Source organism: Gracilinanus agilis, chromosome 4, assembly GCF_016433145.1.
Source record: "Gracilinanus agilis isolate LMUSP501 chromosome 4, AgileGrace, whole genome shotgun sequence".
NCBI lineage: Eukaryota > Metazoa > Chordata > Mammalia > Didelphimorphia > Didelphidae > Gracilinanus > Gracilinanus agilis.
Window position 1 is genome coordinate 456,151,966 of NC_058133.1, and position 10,511 is coordinate 456,162,476.

The following is a 10,511-nucleotide window of genomic DNA, read 5'->3' on the forward strand; positions in this document are numbered from 1 at the left end:
AGAAGAGTTTGGTGGGCAAATAGTAACTTCTCTTTGAAACATTTTTAGATCAAGGTAGTATGAAAAAGATTTTAAACTCTCTTTGGATATTTTAAGTTAATCAATCAAGAACCTGGAGTCCCCAGCCATTAACACAAGGTAAGAACCTTTTACTAGAAAGGGATGTTCATACCCTAAAAGACCACAAGCACTGCTCCTCCCCTGGGCAGTGCTAGGCAAATCAGGAGACTGTGATTGATTCCTGAGATGTGATGAGGAAAGCTGATGGGTGGAGAAAACTGCATATAACTGGGAGCCTCTGGGACCCTGCAGCTCTGGGAGGTTCTTGTGTGGCCTTTTGCCTTGTGGGCTTGAGTTCTGGTGAGATTCTTTTGTCAAACCCATTTTAATTATTACATTAGGAAGGTCAATTAGAACTATCCAATAGGTAGTTGATAATGTGGTGGGTGAAGGGCAAGGGAGAAACTGAGACTGAAGCCATAGATCTAGAAGTAATATTCATAGAGATTATACCTGACTGCATAGTATCTAACTAGATCACCAAGTTGAAGTGTAGAAAGAGAAAAGAAGAAAGTCGAAGTAAGAGTATTGGGGCACATCTTTACATTGAAGTGGGGCATAACTGATCATCTACTAAAGAAGGTTGTGGGAGTAGAATCAGATAGATAGGAAAGTCCAACACAGGCCTTGGTATAAACTCAAGAGAGAGTGTCTAGAAGGAGGGTAAAAGTAAAATCAACAATTTTAAATGCTTCAGAGATATCAAGAAAGGAAAGAAATAAGAAAAGACCATAAGATTTAGCAATTTTAAGATCATTATAAGATATAGAGCAGTGATTCCCAAAGTGGGTGCCACTGTCCCCTGGTGGGTGCTGCAGTGATCCAGGGGAGCAGCGATGGCCACAGGCGCATTTGGGGGCGGTGAATAACTGTAAGGGGGCGGTGATAGTATGTGACAGGGGACTCTAAGTAATATTTTTTTTTCTGGAAATGGGGCGGTAGGCCAAAAAAGTTTGGGAACCACTGATATAGAGAAAAAGAATTTCACTTGAGGTTAGAACCGGATTTAAAAGAGTTAATTAAGAGGCAAGTAGAATGTGAGAAAGTGGAGGTAATAGGTATAGACAGTTTTTCCTAGGAGACTGGCTATAAAAGGGAAAGTAGATACGGGGATACCTAAGGAGGAAAGTGAATCTAGCAACTTGGGTTTTGTGTCTATTTTTGTATTTGTTTTTGCTGTAATTTTTAAATGGTAAGATTTGACCATATCTGTAAGCAGTCATAAAGGAGCTAGTAATAAAGAAAGGTTGATTTATGAGTAGTCTGAAGATTTTCTTTTCCATTAGGGATTTTTGGTTCATTTTCCTTCATAGTATAAAATTTATTCAATGTGCTATAACCTTTATTCATTTTTCTTTCTGTCTTTATAAATTACATTGTTGGTTCATCTGTTTGATAGTAAGACTTATTCTGTGCCTTTATCTCTTGGTCTTTTGGTTTTTCAACCTTTCCTTTTATTCTCCATAGCTTTCCTTTATTCCAATTTCTCTTTATTCCAATGTTGTACAGACTCCCAAAGTTAAGTATTCTCAACTTTCTTGTTTTGGGATGAGTATGAAGAATCCACTTCAGTTTCTACACAGAGTAAAGACTAAGGGAGAAGACTGAGCCCAACTGAGTTTCTAGTGTTCTTTTCTTGAAGTATAGAAACCCTTATGGTTTCCTCTATCTTTTTCTTTATGTTTTCACCATGTAACTCACTCCTCCACCTTAGAGTTGTTTTCCTTTTCCTAAATGGCTAGAATGAACGTCTCTTTTGAGTTGGGAGATAAAATAGGTCCTAAGAAACTTGGAAGGGGCTCTAATAGCCAAACCCTGAAGCAGAAGCCTAATGATTTTGCTCACATGTCTAATAATACAGACAAAAACTAAGGTTGCTGATGGGAGTTCTAAGTATTTCAGTTCTGAGACTTTTATAATATATTTTTTGTTTTATCATATGAATTCAGCATTAATTAACCTAGATATGATGCATTTTTTTCTTTCTTTAGAGTTTATTGGGTTGAATTAGTAGGAGGAAAATAACTACCTACCATTTTGTAGATTTCATGATCTCTTGATGCTTTTTCTATTTGGAAATGACACAAAGCTGAATAGATAACTAATATGCTCTGAAAAGATTTTGTCAGGTTAAAACACTGAGTTGAATTTAATAAGGTAAAATTTATTGTATGTATTTAAAGTATTAAACTTTGCATCAAAAACTAACTTCCCAAGCATAAGATGGGAGAAGCAAAATTAAATAGTAGTTTATCAGGAAAATATAAGAGGCCTTTGTACATCAAAAGCTTTACATGAATTGACAGTCTGATATGGCAGCCAAAAATTATTAATGAAATCTGGGGTTATGTTAAGAAATACAAAGCATTTATGAATAGGAAGGTGGTAATCTCACTCTACTTATTCTGCTCTTATCAAACGATGTGAGGGATATTGTGTTCCATTGTGGGCAATATTGTTTTAGAAAATTGACCATTTCGATATCTGATAAACTGGAGATTATCCAGATAATGATAATTAGCATTACTAGCTTGGATGTGATTTTGAGGGAATATGTTAACTATTAATATATTTGAAGGGCTTATCAAGTGGAAAAGGGATTAGACTTGTTCTTTTTGGCCCCAGATGGCATAACCAAGTAAGAGTTGCAAAGGAGCAAGTTCAGACTTAATGTCAAAAAAAAAAGTCCTAACAATTAAAGCAGAGCTTTCCAAAAAGCAGGGGGCTACCTAAGTTAATAATTGAATTTCTTTCCTTGGGGATCTTCGATTAGAAGTGTAATAACTATTTATTGGTAATTTAGAGGGAAATTTTTAGGTACAAGCTAAACTTGTCCTCCTGAGGCTCCTTGCAAATTTAAAATTGTAGTCCTCAAAAAATGTTCTACCTCTTCTTAATATAAGGCTCTTGCTTGGTCTCTAAAGCCCATTTAAGACTATTGAGACAGTTGGCATATTGATGGTCACTCCATTATACTATCTGTAGTGGGAGCAGAAAGCAGTTCCAATTACTTCGATGTGTTCTCAGATAACCTCAGCTCCAACTTTACTGAGAAGTTTCAATCTATCCAATGTGAAATTCTTACTTTTTCTCCTCTAAAGATATTGATGTTCTCACCCTTTCTCACTCATTTCTCCAGTCTCAAAGGAAAAGGTGTCTATCCTCTTCTTGTTGTCCTTTTTGGTCCCATTCTCAGCTCTCTCTGCTGAGATCTATATCCATCATCATCATCATCATCATCATCATCATCATCATCATCATCATCTCTGTCACTGTGTTTCTCTGTGTCTTTGGGACTGCCTCTTTTTCTCCCTCTCCACTGACTTCTTCCATTTACTACTAAAAGATATTCATGTCTCCTGTATCTTAAAAGAGACTTTCTTGCCCCCTATTACCACCTCAACCAAACATCTAGTAACATAAATCTATTTCAGACTTCAAGCTATCTATAAATATAAGATGGTGTTGTTTTTGTTAGTATTATTATCTACTTATATTGTTCAATGGTATTTACAAAGAAATTATTTAGAGAGAAAATGTTGTCCTGATATTCTTTATGATCAATGTTCTGTAGACAATTGAGTAGTATATGAAATGAATACCTTTTGTAATTTCAATAAAAGTAGCATCTTGGAGGCATCTTGAACACAACTTCCCTAACAGAAAATAATTGACCTGAACTTCATTCTATTCCCACCAAGATTCAGTTTCCTCCAACAGAACTCTCAATTTAGAAAGCTTTTCATTCCATAGAGGTCAGAGATTCCAAGAATGGAGACATCTATTGAAAACATTATTCCTATATTTGGATGGATCAGTATTATTGTTATACTTTCTAGCCATGTTCTTCTCAATCTCTTTTTATAGGGCTTTTATTCTCACCTCTTAATAGAAACAGCTCACCACCTCTAAAGAGTTTCTTATTTCTTAATTCAATGACCCCTTTTTGTTCTCATCATTTTTGTTGACTTTTAAATAGTAGTTGGCATTATGTATCACTTTCATGTCAACACCTCCCTGTGGCTCTTCACCCCAGTACTCTAAACAAATAGAATGTAGTCTCCTAGAAGGCAGGAACTGTTGCTTTCCTCTTTTTATCCACAATGTCTAGCACACTGATATATATATGTGTGTGTGTGTGTGTGTGTGTGTGTGTGTTTAGCATATGATATACATGCATGTATGCTATATATACACATTTAATACATATATTACATATAACAGGAACATAATAAAAGCTTATTTAATGAATTTTCATTCTATCTCTGGCTAACCCTTCTTTCTTTGCTGGTTTCTTACTTTATTTTGCCCCTGACTTACAGAATTTGGATTCTATATGGTACTTTTCTCTTTTTTCCAATAATCTCCCCATTTCTGATGTTATTCACTCTTTTTTGTTTCAATCGTCACTGCTATATAAATGATTCCCATAGATATCCCTTCACCTCCAATTTCTCCCCATACCTTTAATACCAAATTTTTCAAATGCCTGTTACAGGAAATATCTTCCTTGTTTTTCTACTAGCACTTCAAATTCAATATATCCAAAACTAAACTCATCATCCTTTGCTAATAATCTGCCCTTCCATTAACTTCCTTATTTCTTATTGATAGCCTTATTCCAGTCACTTAGACTTAAAACCTAGAAGTCATATTTGACCTTTACTCCTACTTAATCCCAACAGCATATCAGGCATCAAATCTATTTGATTCTGCCTCTGCATGTTTCCTCACATCCATTCATTACTTTTCATTTCTACTGTAACCATACAGCTTCAGCACCATGATGTGATCTCACCTCAATTATTATAATAGTCTTATAAGTGGTCTTTGTGTCTCTTTTGTCTCCTTGTTCCAATCTATCCTTTGCACCACTATCCAAGAAATCTTTCTAATGTACCACTCTGATGCTTTCACATAATATTCCTTTTCCTTTCATCAAAGCTGCAATTTTATTCCATCCAAACTTATCTCCCTCCAAGTATTTTATGAAGTCAGCAAACTGAATTACCCAAAGTTTTCTGTTCTCATCCTTCCCTTACCCACCTCCGTGTCAACAAAAGACCCCTTCCATTTGTTCCTTTCTTCGACTGTTCGTCTCATCTGAAAAATCAAGGTGGGGGGGGTTTGAAAAGATCACTAATGAAGTCCTCTCCAGCTTTAAATCTATGACACTAATTCCTCTTTCAAGGTCCACCCCGGGCTGTTATTTACTAGCTATGTAAAAGTGAATTAATTGGTTTCTCATGGTACCCATTTTCTCATCCATAAAACTTGATAGTAATATAATACTTGAAATAATTTACTACCTCAAAGAGCTGTTAGAAATGTTTTGTAAATACTAAATTACTTCATAAATGGGAAATATTACTAATATGAACCCAAAATTTGGTCTTTGGGGAATACTGGGACACTAGACTTGTTTTTCAGTCACACCTGGCTCTTCATTAATTGATGTGGAGTTTTCTTGGCAAAGATACTGGAGTGGTTTGCCATTTCCTTCTCCAGCTTATTTTACACGCAAGGAAACTGAGGCAAACAGGATCAAGTAACTTGTCCAGGTACTATGTTTTTGAGGCTAGCTTTAAACTCAGGAATATGAGTCTTTCTAATTCTAAGACTTGTACTCTACTGCATCACCTAGCTGCCATTAGGACCCTGTATTACTTCCCACTTTAGATTTATCTATCACATGAACTAGTTCTTACCAGAATTTTAGATGAAATAGTCTAGACCTGATTTCTTCTGTGAAGGGGACTCCCAATGAAGAAACTCCTTTTGCCAATGCATGTTGGCACCTTCTCCTCAAATTATAGGCTTAGAGAATTGCCTAGAGCACTAAGAAGTTAAGTGACTTACCCAAAGTTATAGAGCCAGTGTGTGTGTCAGAGATAGGACTTCATTCCCAACTTTCCTGATTCTGGCCCAAATTTCAATTCACTATGACATACTGCTTCTATCTTAAAGAATTAGACAGTGAAAATAAAGTTATGGGCTATATGTTATTTTTTTAGAATCTTTGCAACAGCTTTATATTCTTTTCTTGATTTGGTGTGTTTTGTTTTGTTTTGCTGTGTTGTGTTCACACAGAGAAATAAAGAATAGCTTTGCTGAGAGAAGCAGTTAATAGGATTTCACATTTTAATACATTCTTTCTCTACATCCTCACACAGCTACCCACATCCTTAAGACCCTAAGTTTCTAAGAGATTTGGATGAAAACTTGAAATATCACTGAGCAGAAATATAGAAGTATTTAAAGCCTGCTTCCAGATGAAGGACAGAAAGGGCCATCGGATACAGCAACACGTATTCTGAAAAGGCTAAGAGGATTCCCCTGGAGCTGAGTCAAAAAAGGACAGAGGGAAAAAAATGCGCATTTGAAGCAAAATGAGCTAGTGCTGCATAAATAGAAATAAGATATTCACAAGCTGACAAATGGAAGAGAAAAGAAAAGAGAATAAGTCTGTTCTGACATTTCATCCAGAAGCCAGCAATGGCATCAAGGGAGGAAATGGTCAAGCGGGATCCTTGGGAGATGTATGTCTTCCTTACCTGAAGTTTTGGTTTTTATCCACCTCTAAGGATGGAGACAGGCCATGATGGAATTTCAAAAAGAGGAGAGAAGTCTATTGTAGAAAGCAAGTTTTCATGCTCCACATAAAAAGAGAGCTTTGAAAGAAAAGCTTCAAGCAAGCGACAGTTCTTTTCATAAAGAAATCATAATATTAAGACTCTAGGGATATAACAAATACAATCTCCACTGTGGAAGCAAGCTAAATAAAGTCTTTGAGCTAATTTTAATGGGAAAAATCTCAGACAAGCTGAATAAGGAGACACACTATAAATATATATAAATATGTGTGCTTCTGTGTATATCTTGAGCTCTAACAAAGTACATGCAGAATGTTGAAACACTCAAATTGCATAGGAAAGGTGGAAGTACACAGATAAATCAGGATTTCTTTGACATTTTAGGGGGGCAAAATATAAAAAATAAGTCACAGCCTACATCCATATCAAGTACTTCAGACTAATTCAAATTAGTGTCCCCATGGTCCTCACATATAGATCATGCTCATTTCTGTCTCCATGCCTTTGCTAATGCAACTTGAAATTCTCTTTGCTATTATTCCCCATCTCTTTCCCACATCTCCTCTATTCTCTCTTCCTTCAACCTAGTCATCTCTTAAAGTCCAATTTAAAATTTATATCTATCATAAAGTCTTTGCAAACTATCCTGGTCTGTGCTGTCTCGCCATCTGCCTGATATTCCCTAGTATTTCGACATTCATCCTGACCCTCCCAATCACAAGGTGGCCAAACACAATTATCAGTACCCTAGTGGGGTGAAGATAACCATCTAAATGTTTGAATAATTGATTAAAAATTACCTGAGGAACAAAGAAATGAGAGCAAATAAGAGTATTATGTTTCTAGGGAAAAGGGAAAGCTGAACTAATGTTCCCATTTCTAAGTGACAACACTTCATACTGTCATTCAATTCTAAGTGATAGATACGGACCGGGGGATGTTCACAATGGAAAGGAATTGGTTTCAGCAAGAGGTCGAGGTGGTGGTGGTGATGGTTGCTGTGGTGGTGACAGTGACAGTGGTAGTGGTCATGAGAGACACTGTATAACAAGGTAAAGGAAAGACCATTAAACTCATTGAGACATATTCCTCTTCATTTTGTGTCACTTTAGATGTCAAGTTAAAATGTACAATTCACTAGCAAACCTGATTTGGGGGAGATTTGGCAGTATGCTTCCATCAAATTAGCTAAAAACTGATGCTGTATATGCCATGTCGGGCTTTTTTCCCCCCACTTAATTATTTACTCTCTTACTTTCTAATGGGAAGTTTAATGTGTTTCTTTTCTCTTCAACTAAACTGCAAATTCCTTGAGGACAGGGCATTTGCTTCCTATCATATACTTTGTATTTCTTTTGTAAGTATCTCTATCATGATTCTAAGAAGAGGACATTTATAAATACATGTTGTATTGAAATTAATTTCAATTGATAGGAACAAACATATAAAATTTTACCAATATAGCATTTGTAAATATCAAATTCTGCCTTGAATTCTAAGTGACTTATTTGAGAGTAATACAACTGTCCTTCAAATATTTGATTACTGTCTTTGAAGTGTTTGAAGTATTGTCATGTAGAAAAGGAATTAGGCAAAACTAAGAACAATGAGTGGAAGTTAGGGAGGTAGAAGCAGATTTTGGCTTTATAGAAGGAAAAGTTTCCTAATATTTAGGACTATACAATAGAGGAATAGGTTGTCTTCAAAGAGAGCGGTCTCCCTTTCACTGGAGATGTCTTAGCAAAGGCTGGATAATAACTTGGTTATTTTAAAAACCTGATTCTTGTTCAACTCTTGGGATGGCATAGTTTTAACCCAAGCCCCTTCTAACAATGAGATTCTGTAATTTTCTGAACTAGCTGATTTGAATACTGTAAGTAGTGGAAAGCAAGTTGGTTAAGAATGACCTGGAGGGGCAGCTGGGTAGCTCAGTGGAGTGAGAGTCAGGCCTAGAGACAGGAGGTCCTAGGTTCAAACCCGGACTCAGCCACTTCCCAGCTGTGTGACCCTGGGCAAGTCACTTGACCCCCATTGCCCACCCTTACCAATCTTCCACCTATGAGACAATACACCGAAGTACAAGGGTTTAAAAAAAAAAAAAGAATGACCTGGGTATGAATTGCAGATAAAATATTTATGAACTATATTCCAAGTCCACTCACCTAATCTCTCGGTACAAGAGTCCTCCTTTTACTCCTCTTTTTGTTTTAATTTTTTTTAACATTTTATTTATTTAGAAACATTTTCCATGGTTACATGTTTCTAGTTTTTACTTTCCCCTTCACCCCCCCCCCATTTCCAAAGCGCATTTCCACTGGTTTTAACATGTGTGATCAATCAAGATTTATTTACATATTATTGATAGTTACATTGGTGTGGTCATTTAGTGTCTACATCCCCAACCATGCCCGCATCAACCCATGTGTTCAGGCAGTTGTTTTTCTTCTATATTTCCACTCCTGCAGTTCTTCCTCTGAATGTAGATAGCGTTCTTTTCCATAAATCCCTCAGAATTATGGATATAATTGGATAAAAATCACCCTTCATTGAATGATGTCTATAACCCTATATATTGCACTACTCAATTTTTAAGGGAATGCTTTCTGAAATTTTGTTTGGGTCTTCTCAACTTTCTAATATAACATTGGTAGATATTTTTCCTCTTTCTTCAAGTTTCTGCTCAGGTGCCATTTCTTCAGAGAAATCTTTCCTTGATTCCTCCCTCTCCCCATTCTACCCCCAATTATTAATTCTTTCCTCCTCTTCAGTTCTCCAACACTGTATGGCCAATGCTTGGTAAATGTTCATTGAGTAGAGTTGAATTTAATTCCATCCCTAAAAATATCTAAAGCACTCCTAGACTGTGAAAATTTCTGCTGCTTTTAAGTCATTAGCCTTTAGGGAATAAAAATATATCACAAGGATCCAATGGATAAGTTAATGTCTCTATGAGATCCCTTTAGAATTTTGTTTGACTGTCCTAGGTTCCTGAGAACTGGGCCTGAAAGCAATGCATACACATGTATGCATCTCGACAGCTAAAAAGCCCAAATATCAATCACTGTCTAAGCTTCTATATTTTATCTCCATTTAAACCCTGTTTCCATATCAGAATTCAATTGCTATTTCCTGAATTGTGAAAATTCCATGAAACTTTGGCTTTGTTTTGGTGTAAGATTAAGTTCTTTACTATAAGTCATTTTCCAGATTTATATACCTTTCACTTTCCTATCCCTTAATTCTAGTGTGTTTTTTCTGATGATTATCTCCAAGTTATTCTATATATATTGTTTGCCCATTGTCTCCCTCATTAGATTGCTAGTTTCTTGAGAGTATAAACTGTATTATTTCCTTCTTTTTATTTTTAGTACTTAGCACAATGCCTGATACACAGTTGATGTTTAATAAATGTTTATTGAATCATTATCTTCCTAAGAGGAATTCTATTTCTTAAATCATCATGTCATCTCTGATGCAACAATGTCATTTTGCCCTTACCCCAGACTTCATTTACTTGTGCATTCTTTCTGTCTTTTCTGAGAAAATAAAGAAAAGACCACTATCTGTCCCATTACTTTAGATATTTTGTCATAAAATCGAAGCATTTTGGAGTTGGAAGGAACCTTAAAAACCATCTAGTCCAGTGGTTCCCAAACTTTTTTGGCCTACCACCCCCTTTCCAGAAAAAATATTACTTAGTGCCCCTGGAAATTAATTTTTTTTAAATTTTAATAGCAATTAATAGGAAAGATAAATGCACCTGTGGCCATCATTGCCCTTATGGATCACTGTAGCACCCACCAGGGGGCGGTGGTGCCCACTTTGGGAATCACTGATCTAGTCTAAACTAGACCTAAT